The following is a 15,205-nucleotide window of genomic DNA, read 5'->3' on the forward strand; positions in this document are numbered from 1 at the left end:
GACCAACACCTGAGCTACCAAACCTTCAGCAAAGGAAAGATCAGAAAATTGTTTGTATTTTCCAAAGTGAATGGTACAAAAGGGAAATATTGGCTTTGTGGATGCTCCTCACTGAGGCTGTTCTGAGTTGTTGTTGTCATTTTCTCTGTGTTTCCAACACAAACAACGAATGTGCTGCCGTGTCATGAGATATTTTGTTGTGAAAGTATGGAGGCTATATTGATAAATAAAGTTTGCACCAATGCGGCGCTTTAGGTATAATCTGATAAAATACACATTCATTCTTACAAATAAAACTATTTATTTAGCATTTAACATTTCTTAGTGCAGGGGTGCTTCTCTATTGTGTGTGTGTGTGTGTTTGTTATTATGGGTAGTGCTGTTTATTGTAGGTGTTAAGGTGCTGTTAAAACCTTTCCTTTATGTAGTTGGGGGGGCCACAGGGGAGACCTGTACTCTCGGCCTGAGGCTGCTTTTCCTCCGGAGTTAACCCCCGTACACCTGACGCTCTTTAAAGATGATACCACATAGAAAGAACAGGCCGCACTTTCACACACACACGCGCGCATTAGCCGCGTGCATACATCCACTTGTGTGTGTGTGTGTGTGTGTGTGTGTCTCGCTACCTGTCCCGGTTGCCGTGTCGTAATGCCCTATTACTGTCCAGTTTTAAAACTGCTTTTAAAACCCTTTTTTATTCCTTGGCTTTTAAACCATTATGAAGCTCTGCACTTGTTTTTGTTTCTTGTGGCTTGTCTCTTTTCACTTTTGTGTTTTATAATTACATCAGTTTTTATTCTTCTTTTACTTATTTTATTGTTTTGCTGTTGTTTGTATTTATTGTATACGGTACTTTGTGCCAGCCGTGGCTGCCTTAAAGAGCTCTATAAATAAATTTGAGTTGAGTTCAATTTAAATAATAAAAAAATAACCCAAACAAACTTGTCACAAAGTGCAGAAAAACTGATCCAATCCCCAGCATTTCCCACCCCCCTCAGTCTACGATGTTTAAAAGAAGCCCAACCTGGCAACATTACTCCATAGTGAGTCTGATTTAGTGCAGTTCCCTGTGTGGTCACCAGAGGGCACTAACTAACCCCTTCTCTACACTTTCCTAAAGCACCTCACAGAAAGAACACAACAGAGAAATGTGTGGAGAATCTGACATTTGACATGAATATTTATAAATATACAGCAAATTAATTGAGTTTTCCATTTGACAGTAATTCAGGGGATATCTGATCCGGGGGGGTTGTGAGCTTTTCAATTACAGAAAACAATTGATGAGAGTTGTTGACATATTTAGCAATAATTTCAGAATAATATTGCTGCTTTGCTTTAAGCCATCATTGAATTCGTGCACACTGATTTGTATTTATGCTCAGCTCTTCAGATTTCAAATTCTGCAGTATCAGTCTTCCTGGGCCTGGTATCGTCGAGAAGATGGGTGGTACTGATTGTTTCTTGAGGGGAGAGAAGATGGGATTTTCAAAACATTTAAGCATTTTTGGTTTTACTGAGATTTCGCTTTGGTTAAAAAGGAAAAAAAAATATTATTGTCATGAAGGACAAGTACACTGGCCACGTGATTTTTTTTTAATTCCAAATTAATAATTTCAAATAAATTTATTCAGAATTAGTGTTAGGCTTTGTGTTTACATGGGAATAGTAAATCTAAACGTAAGTAAACTGATTTACATGGAAAACCGGTGTATTCAGCTTTATTTAATTAATTAATTTGGGGTTGGAAAGGGTTCTGATAGAACAGGGGGCGAAAGTGGCGTATCACGTCTATCGGGAAAAACACACAACAAACCTTTTCTTTTCGGCTACAACATAAAAGACCACATAATAAGAACTATTTTCACTTTTATTTTGAATGTAGTTTTAAAGCAGCAGCTCAACAGTAACATGCTGTTTCACTTTCATCCGCAGAGGATAACCAGGGGTTTCCACTGGATATGTCTCTGCTGCCCCACGGCTCCGATCCCATTTTGCTCTGCTGTCCGCCATCCGGCAATCCCCACCGGTTCGATATATACATAATCACACGAGAATGCAGTTAAAGGAAGTGTTATATACTTTTCTTTTTTTTTTTAAATAATGAATTACAATGACATATGCATTAATAAAGTGCAGCGATATTCACAAACAAGTACAGATACAGACGGGCATTTATGTGGTTAATAGCCAGGGAAATAGATTGAACGACATATATAATTAGAAAAAAAAAATTAAAGATAGAGAAAGGAGAGTAAAACATAAATTAATAAAGATAAAAAACTAACAATAAAGGGGTGACAGGGAAAGACATTAACACTTTTCAGACATATGTGTATGTATTACATTATTTAGTTTCATAACTTTTTTGTTTGTTACATGTTTTAAGGTATTAGGTATTACTTGATATAGGAAGTAGAGTCAACACACTGCATGTTGTATCAAGTTGTGTTTTGAAGTGTAAAAGACTTGACACCATGAAGTTAACTCAACTTAACTTGGTCAAAGCAACAAGATGACTTGATCAAGTTAAGTTGAACAAACTAATTTTTTTTTTTTTTTTTTTTTACAGTGTAGTCATGGGAAAGTGAACATATTTCACAGTTAATGTGAGGATATGCTCAGCAAATCACATAAATCCAACTGGAATTTGCCTGCAGGATTGAAAGCTAATCAGATATTTACAGCAAATGCAGCATAGCAGAAATTTCATCATGCCATTTTCCCACAAACTGGTCTTGACTACATTTTTTTTTTTTTTACTTTCTCCCTCCCACACACTCTATACTTTCCATCCGTTTCTGATCAGCACACATTGCCAAAGTTGTGACGCACTTGGCCCAAAGAGAGGCTCCCCCACTGAGAAAATAACAAAATCTTTATTGAAAACACACGTTTTTACATTCATTAAAATAATCATCTCTTCGTTACAAAATTCTGGGCGATGTATTTACCTTTGTCGTTTGTTCTTCTCACTGATCATTTATTGTCTTAGTGAATCCCTTTGTATGTACACTTCTTATCTTATTTGGCAATGTCTTTACTGAGGAGCGAGTCGTCCAGCTTGTCATCAACCATCATCAAATGTTTAGGTTTAGGTTTCTTTATTTGTACCAGGAGGTGGCCCCTGTTCCACTACAGGAATTTGTCACTAAAAACAATCAAAACAGACCCACAAGAGCAAGCCCCAGACATGACTGTAAAATCCCATACAGAAAAACCACCTTTGGACAGATTGTCTTCTCATACCGCGCCTCAATCAAAATTGTCCACTCAACTAAACAAAACTTTGCACAATCATGTGACTGCACTTTGCACAGGAGCCAGAAACTGCAATAATCTTTGGTATTTTATATGTTTAAATAGATTATTTTTTATATTGCGTGAGTTTTTGTAGTGTGAGTGAATATACATGTTTGTCATTTTTTTTTTTTTTTTTTATACTTTTTATTTACAATTTTATATTACATAAACAACAAGTAAGAAAAAAATAAATAAATAAATAAAAAAAATAAAAAATAATAATAATAATAATAATTTTAAATAAATAATTAAAGAAAAAGAAAATAAATAAATTAGGGGGGTAGTGCTCCTTGTGAAGATTCAGTCCTTTATCCTGTAATCGATCCATTTTGTCCAGCGTTTCCCAAAATGTCTCGACTGGTTTCTTAGATAATGAGTCTATTTCTCCATTACGTATATTTCCTCCAGTGTATTTGTCCATTGAGTCACTGTTGGTGGGTCAACTTTCATCCAGTTTTTGGTAATGTTCTTTCTCGCTGCAATCGTCATTATTTTAAAAAGATAGATATCACTTTTGGAGATGATTAAGATTAAGATTAAAGATTAAATCGGGGCTTTCGCCTTTAATTGGCCATGTAATGTTAGTACATTAATGGAATTCCTCCTCTGCATTCAACCGGTACAAGGCCAAGGTAAACGACAGGGTCCACAGGTATAGTACAACACAGTACATCTCCCATTACTTGTATAACTTCCCTCCAAAAGGCTTTTATTTTTCGACATAACCAGAAGATGTGTGAGTGGTCAGCATCCGCCTGCCCACAGCCCCTCCAGCACAGCTGTTCACATTTCAGTGTTCTCTTTAAAATTTGTGGTGTTATAAAGAAACGTACCAAGTTCTTCCAGCCGAATTCCCGCCATCTCCTTGAGCTGGTGGAGGTGTGCTGCGTATCGCACATGCTGTACCACTCATCCACAGATATCATCATATTTAACTCCCTTTCCCACTTTTGTTTTATATAAAAAGTGTTAGGTCCATTTTGTTTTAGGCTTTTATACAGTTTTGAGACTATCTTAAAGGGAGTGGCTTTGTATGCTTGTATTATGATTTCTACTAATTCGTTTCCTGCTGAAAGCTCTTTTCTGATTTCAGTATCAAAAAAAATTCTTATCTGTAGATATCTATAGAAATAGCCATTTTCTAAATCAAATTCTTTTTTAAGTTTGTCAAATGATTTTAATGTTTTAGGTGTTTTATCTTCCATCATTGTGCATAACGCAGTTATCCCTTTATCTCTCCATTTATTAAAAGTATCATCTATTTTTGCTGTTGTGAATCGAAGTGTTTGGGAAGGCCAGATTAGTAGTTTAGAGTCATTTTCCAAGTTATATTTTTTCCTTATCATTTTCCATAGTTTTAGTGTGTGTTCTACAATACCATTAGCACCCATTCATTTTATTTCTGTCTCACCTATCAGGGTTTGTGGTTGGGATTGGCCCGTGTTTAACTCAATTTGTTTCCATTTAGCCTGATAATCTGGAGAACACCAGCAGACAATATATCTCATCTGAGCAGCTAAATAATACTCCTTCAGGTTTGGTAGTGACAGTCCGCCTCTATCTTTGTTCAGATGTAAAGTTGTGAATTTAACCCTTGGTTTCTTTCTTGCCCAAATAAATTTTGAGATTTTTTTATTCCAGGCTATAAATTGAGATTCTGGTATCTTGATTGGTAATGCTGAAAAAAGAAACAATAACCTTGGCAGCACATTCATTTTTATAGTTTCAATTCTAGCGCTGAAATCTAAGGATAGTGCCGTCCATTGTGATAAGTCATTTTGTATTTTGTCATTTATTTTAGTGTAGTTTGTTTCATAAAGTTTGTTTGTGTCTTGTGTAATCCAAGTTCCCAGATATTTAATTGAGTTTGTTTCTTTTTTCAGTCTGTATTCTTTCCTTATCGCCTTCTTTATAGACGTGTTGATTGAGAGTATTTGTGTTTTAGAGATATTTAGAGAGTAACCTGAGAGAGAGCCGAAATCATTTAACGTTTCCATCACTTTAGGGAGTGTCTCATTAGGGTTTTGAAGGTATAAAATTACGTCATCAGCAAAAAGTCCAATTTTGTGTTCCTCTTTAGCTAAATTGATTCCATTTATATCTTTATGTTGTCTAATGGCCTGGGCCAGGGGCTCCATGAATATTGCGAAAAGAGTAGGACTTAAGCAACAACCCTGGCGAGTACCTCTATACAGTCTAAAATTATTTGTAAGGTGTCCGTTGATTTTAATTCTAGCAGTTGGTTCACTATACAGCGCCTGAATGCACTTGTTGAATTTGGTGTTGAAGCCCATTCTTTCTAGTACGTTGCTTAAAAATTTCCAGCTCACTTTATCGAAGGCTTTTTCAGGGTCTAGACTCATCACTGCTGCACTGATTTGCTCTTTGTTAATATGTTCTATTATATTTAAAGTTCGTCTTATATTATCTTGAGTTTGGCGCCCTTTAATAAAGCCTGCCTGGTCTTCGTCTATTAAATCAGGTAGAAAGTGTTCTATTCTTTTTGATAAAATTGATGTAAATATTTTATAGTCAACATTCAACATTGATATTGGGCGGTAAGATTCACAGTATTCCTTGTTTTTACCCTCCTTGGGAATAACAGAGATGGTAGCCTCTTTCCAAGATGGTGGAATTTCTGCCTTATCTAGTGTCCAATTGAAGGATTTCAACATAACCGGTGCAAGGGTCTCCTTAAAGATTTTATACCACTCATTTGGAAAACCATCACTCCCGGGGGTTTTGTTATTTTTCAAATGTGTGATGGCTCTATGTATTTCCTTTAGTGTTATAGGGGCTAATAATTTATTGTTTTGCAAAGTTCCCAATGAAGGGAGATCAAGAGCAGATAGATATTTCTTTATTTCCATTTCATCAACTTGTTTTCCCTCTGAATATAAAGATTTGTAGTAATTTCTGAATATTTCATTAATTTCTTCTGGATCAAATAGTTCATTTTTAGTTTCGGGTTCCCTAATTTTATGTATTGAGTTCCGTATGTGTTTTGCTCTAAGTTGTATTGCCAGGATCTTGGTCGCCTTTGGTCCTGATTCGTAAAAGGTTTGCTTTATATATCTCAGTTTTTTTTCTATGTCTTCATCCTGAATGTCCTCAATTTGTTTATCCCTTAGAGTGGTCTGTAGTTCATCATATTTTTCCTCTTTTTTTTTGTTTTAAAAATACTGTTTTTGCTATAAGTTTTCCTCTCATTACTGCTTTAACTGTGTCCCACATTATGGTAGGTTTGGGGCTACCTTTCATGTTGTTTTCCATACAGTCAGAAATTTCTTTTTGGATTTCCTTTATTACATCTTCGCTGTTCAGAACACCAAGATTTAATCTCCATAAAGTGTTCTTAGGCTGATTTGTTAGATGTAATTTTAAATATATTATATTGTGGTCAGAAATATCTGCTGTTCCTATTGAGCATTCTTTCACCCGGTGTCTGTCTGTGAGATTAATCAGGAAGAAGTCAATCCTGGAATGTACTCGATAAGTGGCTGAGTAGTGTGTAAAGTCTCTTTCTTGTTCATGCATGTTTCTCCAAATATCACACAATCCCATCCCCTTTACAAATATATTAAGCAATTTTGATCTTGCCACTTTTTGTTTTTTGGAACTCGTAGTATCCAATTGAGGATTTAATATGGTGTTCCAGTCCCCCCAACAGATTAATATGCCTTCACTTTTTGTTAATATCAGATCAAACAAGTATCTTATGAAATATTTGTTGCATTCTGGTGGAGCATATACATTTACCAATGTAACCAAGGAGTTATTGATCTTCCCTTTAATTAATGTATATCTACCCTCTTTATCTCTGTTTTCCGAAATCAGCTCAAAATTAACCGAATTAGCGATCAGTATTGCCACGCCCCGTTTACGGTTGTTATGGCAAGAGCTAGAAAAGGTATTTTGGTAACCAAATTTTTTAAATTTATCGTGTTCGAGTTTGGACATATGCGTCTCCTGTAAAAAAAACAATTTGTATTTTATCTCTTCTCATTTTTGACAACATTCTGCTTCATTTAATTGGATTACTTAGACCGTTCACATTCAATGAGGAAATTTTTACATCACCTGAACCCATAAAAATGTACTTACTAAACACAGGAACTTTTCCCCATAGAAAAAAAACATTCAACAAAAAAATTTTAACTTCAAAAACACAAAAGACCTCCAAAAAAAGATGAGACTTCTGCTCATCAAGAAACATGACCCCGTTGGTGGGTCGAGGGTATAGTCTCCCAGCTTGAGAGGGCCCTTTGTTAAGCATGGACCGAAAACTCGGTTTTACCACCTTAAATGTCCAACGCATCTCTATTAATGTTACAGAACCGTGTCTCCCAGGTTCCCAATCTTAATCATGCCTGTTAACCCCATATAGTGCAGAAAGAAATTATTTGGCATCTGCTATGTTAATGTTTTAGTTTTCAGATTTGTCCTTTTTTATCTTATTTTTTCCGCACCCCCATATGTTTGGAGTTACAGTTTGTTTAAACTTTTACAATTTACTTTCGTTTTGCCAATTAGTTACATATAACAACATAGATTGTAATTTAAATTCAAACTTTTAATTTCGGACAAGTTTCAAATTACTGCTTCTGTAATATTCCATGTTTCTGTAAACAGTCCGTTGTCACAGTCGATATTACTTGCAGATTGATTTCACTTTCCTGTTTCATCGATGTTGATAGTCCCGGAGCCTCTCTCTCGCCCTCAATCCAGCAGCCGCTCCGTCCGGTTGTCGTGTCACGTCCTGCTGCCAGCCCAGCAGCTTCTTAAGCCGTTTCTCCGTCCCTCCGACTCCCGGTTCTGCTGCGCGGGCTTCCATGATGAATCCCCTTCTCTCCATCTCCAGCTGCGCCTCCCGTGCACTGCCATATGTTCCAACTCCGCTATCCCAATGGATACGAATGTTTGTGAATGGTGTTTGGAAGCGGATTCCTCTCTCTTTCAGAGCTTTCTTGATCCCGACGTATTCTTTGCGTTTCTTTAATATTTCCGTGGCATAGTCATGGTCGAAGTAGATGATCTTGTCATCTATCTGAATTTTTCCTTTCTTCCAAGCGCTTCTGAGTATCATTTCCTTTACCATGAATTCTTGGAAGTTTATGATAATTGGCCTCGGTGCTGCGTCAGCGCGGGGCTTAGGGGCCAAGGAGCGGTGTGCTCGCTGCATTTTCAGGTCCAGGTCCTCCGCTAGTGACAGCTCCGTTCTCAAAAGTTTATCGTCTGTCACGGAGTTTCCTTCTTTTCCTTCCGGGACGCTAAAGATCCTCATGTTGTTGCGTCGGGACCGTGACTCCAGCTCCAGCCCTTTTTGTTGCTCCAAACAGGTGCACAGCATCTCCGTTGCCTCCGCTGCCCTCCGCTCTACGTGTTCGATGCGGGTCTCTGCCTCTTCGAGCCTTTCGGTTTGTTTTTGGAGCTCAGCTGCCATTCCGTCAAGTTTGGCGTTAATTTCCAGTCCCATGTCGTTAATTTTCTTTGCTAGGTTGTCGTTATCTCTTTTTAGGTCAAGTTTCAGTTCTTTGATAACTCGAATCACATCTCCGTCGGAGTTACCTGCTCCTGCTCTTTCTGCCTCAAGCATGTTGACGGTGGGAGCGCTAGCTGTAGCTTCTTTCGCAGCGTGGTTAGCGCCGTCAATGTGGAGTGTTTTCTCTCTTAATTCCGGCGTATCTCTGTCCTTTTTCTGGGTTTTGGGCATCTTTATCTTACAGTCACACACTACCCGTCGTTAAAAACAAGTTATTAGAGTTTTTATTGTGTGTAAAAAGCTTTTAGCCCGGGAGCTTGGTCCTGTTACGTCTCTCTACTCCATCAGCCAAACCGGAACTCCTACATGTTTGTCATTTTAAAGTTGGATACCGACGCTTAAGAGTTTGAGATTGAGCTTGGATGTTGGTGATGTGTTGAAATAAATATAGTGTTTGAGTTAGGCGGCTGGCTTCTGTTCCAGCAGGGGAACTGAGGATGGAAATTAGCTTTGGCTACAATCTGGCATTCTCTTGTTTTTAATATGCATTGTCCCTTGAATAAATTAACAAATACAAAAAATGTTTTACGAACAGGGATACAGCATTCCAACATACAAAAGAAACCTTACAGGACCAACATGGGGCATACATTCTTTTGTTTTACTCTCTACCTAAAAAATCTGGCATAAAATTGACAGCCATGGACATTATAGAGTCCAAAAAGAATTTTCATTAAATGGAGAAAGTTGACAACAAATGACATGGTAAAGCTGCTGGGGGAGTAAGGAACCGGGGTAATTTTGCCCATTTTCAGGGAATTCCTGCCTAATGTGGGTGACGGCACAAGATGGAATGATAACCCTAACATGACTGCCCAAGTACCCTTAGAATCAACTCACAGCGTTTCTGTAGGTCAGGTGTCAGTAGCAACTGTGAAGAATGAATGTTATATTAATAGTCAACCTTTTTGTTTTTAGTTGCTGTTTTGTGACACAGGTGCTTTTCATAATAATTAGTTGCAACTATATACCCATTTAAAATAAAATCATGAAAATTCTATTCTATATACTGTATGCCTGAACTGATTGTAATTTCCTGAAACCTACCTATGCAGCACAGGTTCCGCCATCTGTCTAAACATCTGCAGGTGTGTGCCATAAACAGACTGTAGAACGTAGGGGTTGAGGGCAACAGGTTCAAAACCTATAGTAACTTGGGATGCACCCCCCAATCTGCTTACACCTATGCATACCCTATGTTTGATTAAAAAAATATATATATATTTATTATTGTATGTACGGGCAAATGTATTATAACCTCAAGTTTTGATATAATTTTGTTCGAGGTGTAATGTCACCTCAGCCACCTCCTTGCAGCAGATATTTTAGATCAACTGTTACAAAGAAAAATGGAATGTAACTGGTGGGGTATTAAATTCACAAAGGAAAGGTCCAAAAATTTGGCTGTATTAAAATTTGTTCTGCTACTATATTAATCACAATATACAAATTGGTTGGCGCATCATCCACAACTCTGAAACATCCCCCATCCTGTTTTCCAACTCCATCTCCTCGTCACCGGCTGCTCCTTTTGCTAATAGTTCAAACTGGTACGGCTCTGGACCATCATGGCTGTGACTGGTGATAGGAGGAGACTCTGGAGGCAAAAAGTCCCCCACCTTAAATGATCTCTCCTTGTTAAAAGTGTCCGCGCTACGAGTGCTGTCGGACTCGCTCATCATTAGATCGTTAGCTAGCAAAACTAAAAAAACCTTATTCAAATAGGAGAATTTTTTTTTAAATTATTATTATTATTATTATTTGTAACATTATTCTTTGTTGTTTGTGGGCCTAAAGTATTTCCAAAATATATCCTGAATTATTTATGTATTAGTTTTTTTAGCTTATTTTTATTTATTTATTTTTTTACCAATTATTATCAATTCAATACCTAAAAAAAATCTAAGTATTAAGTAATAATTCAAATTGCACCTTATTTTGATATAAAACATTTAATTATTGTTATACATAAAATGTTCATAAAATCTGTTCCGAATTTTTTTATTTATCGCCAAATGTTTTATTAGTTTACAAAATAATTAATATTTACAACAATGACATCTACTCAATGATACATACTCCACACAACAATGTCAGGAAGTTTGCTTTGTCACAAAACAACAAGTATGCGAAGTCTGCGCTTGCGCACTCCGCAAGTCCGTTCTTCAAGTACAGAGTATGCATACTTAGAATTGAGAAACGGCCTAGGTTCAATACTGGGGAGAAGTGCAGAGGCACAGGTGAGAGTAATCACACACAGTGAAACTAATGAGGCTGATGAGCTCAGGAGCAACAGGAGGGACTGGCGGGGGCTCAGTCTAGAGGTACTGTATGACACTTAAGTCTCATCATTTTGGAATCACTTTACATTGGGGGGGGATTGGAAGCCAAGAAGGCCAGACCAGGGGTATTTATTGTATCTGGTTCCCAACAATATGGGTTTCCTCATAGTACTACAAAATGGTTCTGCGCACTAACCATCTCCGCTGTGTATTGTGTCAGCTATGATCTCTGTGTGTAAAGCTGTGAGTTTGCACTTGCCTGTGAGTCGTACTATTTTCCGGTGCAGAAACAGTCTCGGCAAACAGTAACAGATTTGATTAATTGCATTACATCAACTGCATTAATTTATTTGCATTTCCCCACCTATTTTGTGATCTGCCTACATTACATATTCATCAGAGGGAAATGCGCAAATTGAATTGTGGGTGCATTGTGACGCGCTGAACACGCGCAGTCCTGATTCCCTGGAGTTTGTTCCCCTTATCAGCACGTGGAGTGATGTTGACACACGTTATAATACCCTGAAACCTTTAGTGAATCCGCCCCTAAGACAAGACGACTTTGCATCCTTTACATTGATAGTGATATAAGAATATATGTTATTATACCTAAGAATAGTGAATGCTCTGAAATTTAGGATAATCTTAAATATTTGCTCAATAACACACCAGCACTGAAAGAATAAAAAAGGAGGACATTGTAGCACACTTGTGTGTGTGGTTCCTTGTCTCCTCTGGAAGACTTTCCGCACACCCTGACTTCTGCAGTATCCTTTTGAGGAGCCGTTTGTTGTGATAGAGGTTCCAGTTTTCTCTGGTATGTGTGGAGAGTGTAAGCAGACACCACAGGCTGGGAGTGAGCGCTGACCTCCTGTACACACTGACCTCTCGCTCATTTTTTTAGCCCTGTTTGATCTGGCAGTGAACCTGACTGCAGCACACACAGCTTTAGGACAGCCAGCTACACAATAATAATTTTACCGTTTCAGATACTTCTCTTAGTTGTTTGTCTTAAAAACACAATAAACATATCTAGCTAGCGTTTTTTTTTTTTTACTTCTAAAAAAGGTGTTCTTGGATACTTACCTTACCAATAACTAGGAGAAATTACATACTCATATCTAAATAATTAGGGGCCAGACAGACTAAATGGCCAGGAACCTATGGTTATCCTGCATTTTCTTCTTCATTTTATGAACAAATCATACTTCCCATTTGAAAACAAGCACCAAATTATATACAAAGCTCCAGTCCCATGCCAGACAGCTCTATCTGCAAAAACAGGCCAATAGTTCTGAAGGTGGAGCTAAAGAAAGCATCTGAAGTTCAACATTTTGAAAATTCACAATGAATCAACCAGTTATTGACATCATCTGATGTGTTTGTGACCCAATGTGACGCGGTGGTTAGACAAAACTCTGGAATATTGTCTAAAATGGACTACTTCTGTTGTCAGAATATGTGCAGATGACAAGAATGCAACGTAGCAGCTCTGGTGAGTGTTTGAAACAGCTCATTGACTCCGCGGCTGCTGTGATAAACATACACCGTGGGAGCAGCGTTTTTGTCGGACTCACAAAAGAAATAGCAAAAGAAAATTGCGATGGTGATCACCCTCTCAGAGCGAGGCATGAAGTCTGCATCTATGGACACGCACACATTCATATACATGAAGGCTCCAAAACAGCCTGCTTTTAGAAGCGTCATTAAGGTGACTTTTCAGAGGCTAAAACTCAAGAAAACAGGTGAGTTTGGGAAAATAAATAGCATAAAAATTGACATTTAAAACCAACTATTCAGAACAGGAAGCAAAACCCCAAAGATACTTTACCAGAAGCATACGCTTCAGCAACTACCAGAAGTCACAGTGCAGCTGCTTTTCTCTGTTTTTCTTTTGTCTTAGTGGCCAGTGTTTTGTCATGCCATAGCTGCCAGACTCAGTGGTGGCCTCTGCTCAGACAAATGGTCCTAGCAGAACAGAATGGCAGAGACGACCACCCAGGACAAACCCAGTGCCCTGCAGAGAAGTTCAGAAAAAAAATGCTCCTGTAAAACCTCCCTAATCACAGAAGACTTTGCTGTTTATACATTGCCTGTGCTCAGAATACCAATATGCAACAGCTGAAACATGGAGAGAAGTAATTTTCCATGCAAGTGAGCCAGTGCAATCTAGCCATTATGTTTCAGTGAAGCTAGACATGAGGCGAGGCCATGTGCCACAATCACTGCAAAGAACAGTTTTATCTGAAACCAAACTATATGGTGTACATATACACTGCTAGAGCCGTAGCAATTTGCCATGCTGCAAAATCACCAACGGGGATGAACCTTGTGGGCACTGGCAGCAATCGAGGATATAAAGGAGCACTTACCTGCTCACCCAAATTCATTCAAAAGAATAACATTTTTAATATAATGTACATAATTTACAAATATTTTAAGTGCCATAAAACACAGTGAATGTAGAAAATATATATCAATTAATGTGTTGTTCTACCTCTGGTGTGTAGTATAAGTTTTCAGTGAAATGGTCCCAAACTTTTGAGGCTTTAGGTTGGTTCTTCTTCAGTTGCGCAATTCTTCACCCTGCAGACACTGCACCCTGCAGTTCATGTATGGTACTGCAGCAAAAATGAAGCAGAAAGTGGTTCCAGCTTGATTTTATCAATAATTTACAGCATTAAGTGACACATTGAGGCACATTTTAGTAGTCATCATTATCAATTATGTTACTAATCATTTTTGCACTATTGGATATGTTACACACATTGTGGTTGACGCGACTCTAGAAATTATATATGTACAGTATATATATATATATTTTTTTTTCTTTTCAAACTCTGCCTATGCATGGGCCCACTAAAAACAAGATTTTTTCTTATGAAGGTAACTTCCAAGATTATGTCTGGGTTGTCTGTATTACGACACCCATTCACAACAAGGTAACTTGTGCTGAACAGCTAACTTGCTCTGCAGCAGGTTATGTTCTGGATAAGAGATCAGTGAGTATCTGTGATTTTCATCTGACGGACTGTTCCATATTAATCCTCAATCCTCACACTAGGTTGATCATGTATGCTGCTACCACTGTCACTGGGCCTCCGCTGGCAGCTCTTTCCATTTTTGCAAACTTATTACTTCCGTGCACTCAGTCAGTATAGATGTAGGAATTACAGATGCACCCCCTTCCATTTGCAACCCCACAGCCCATCAGCTTTGAATCCCTACTAAATTACACTTAAAAAAAAAAAAAAGAGAGAATCTGAAATAAAATTCAATTTGTCTGTATAATTAATAATTATTTGCTGAAGATGGTGTTGTGGTCATGTCCTCTGTTTCTTTTTTTCTTTTTATTCCAAGCAGCATAATTGAAAAATTATTGTTTTATTTTAATGTTCTTAATATTAAAGTTATTTTGTTTATCCATTCTAGCTCTCTTATAAGTGCATGCTGATATATAATACATTCAACAAAATAGCAAATGTTTATTCATAAAGAGCTGTATTACTGTTCTAAAATATGTGATTACAAATTGTACATTATTTTCTAGGAATATCAAATTTTTATTTTTTTTTTAAAGGTTTTAACATTTTGTCACAATGGGGGGTACGGAAGAGGATTAGGGCCTCTGAAAAAAAAAACGGAGCAAGTAGTGGAAGAAAAAAAAAATCACAATTGTAATTTATTTTTTTTGTCTCAATTTTTTGTGATATTTATTTTAGTCTTGATTATTATTGTTTTTTTTTTTTGTTTTTTTTACCAGTTCTGTTTTTTGCTTTTTTTCTTTTCCAGTGGTCCTAAGACTCTTCCATATGTTGGAGATGTGCACTCATGTTGAAATAATTCTACATTTTGAAGCAACCTGCACTGAAGTGAAAATATTTTACAACAATACACTGAAATACAAGGGTTTACAGAACAGCATTGTAGACTCAACATGAAAGGTTACAACATGACTTTCATAAAATGTCTTGATCTCAAGTGGGCCAGTCTGAGGCATGAAACTCCAGGGCTGAAAATGAGTCCCACTCCCTGATAACTAGTAGTGGATTTGTGCAGGGAGAGAAAATAGCAAATA

The sequence above is a fragment of the Gouania willdenowi genome, chromosome 24, assembly GCF_900634775.1.
Source record: "Gouania willdenowi chromosome 24, fGouWil2.1, whole genome shotgun sequence".
Lineage (NCBI taxonomy): Eukaryota > Metazoa > Chordata > Actinopteri > Blenniiformes > Gobiesocidae > Gouania > Gouania willdenowi.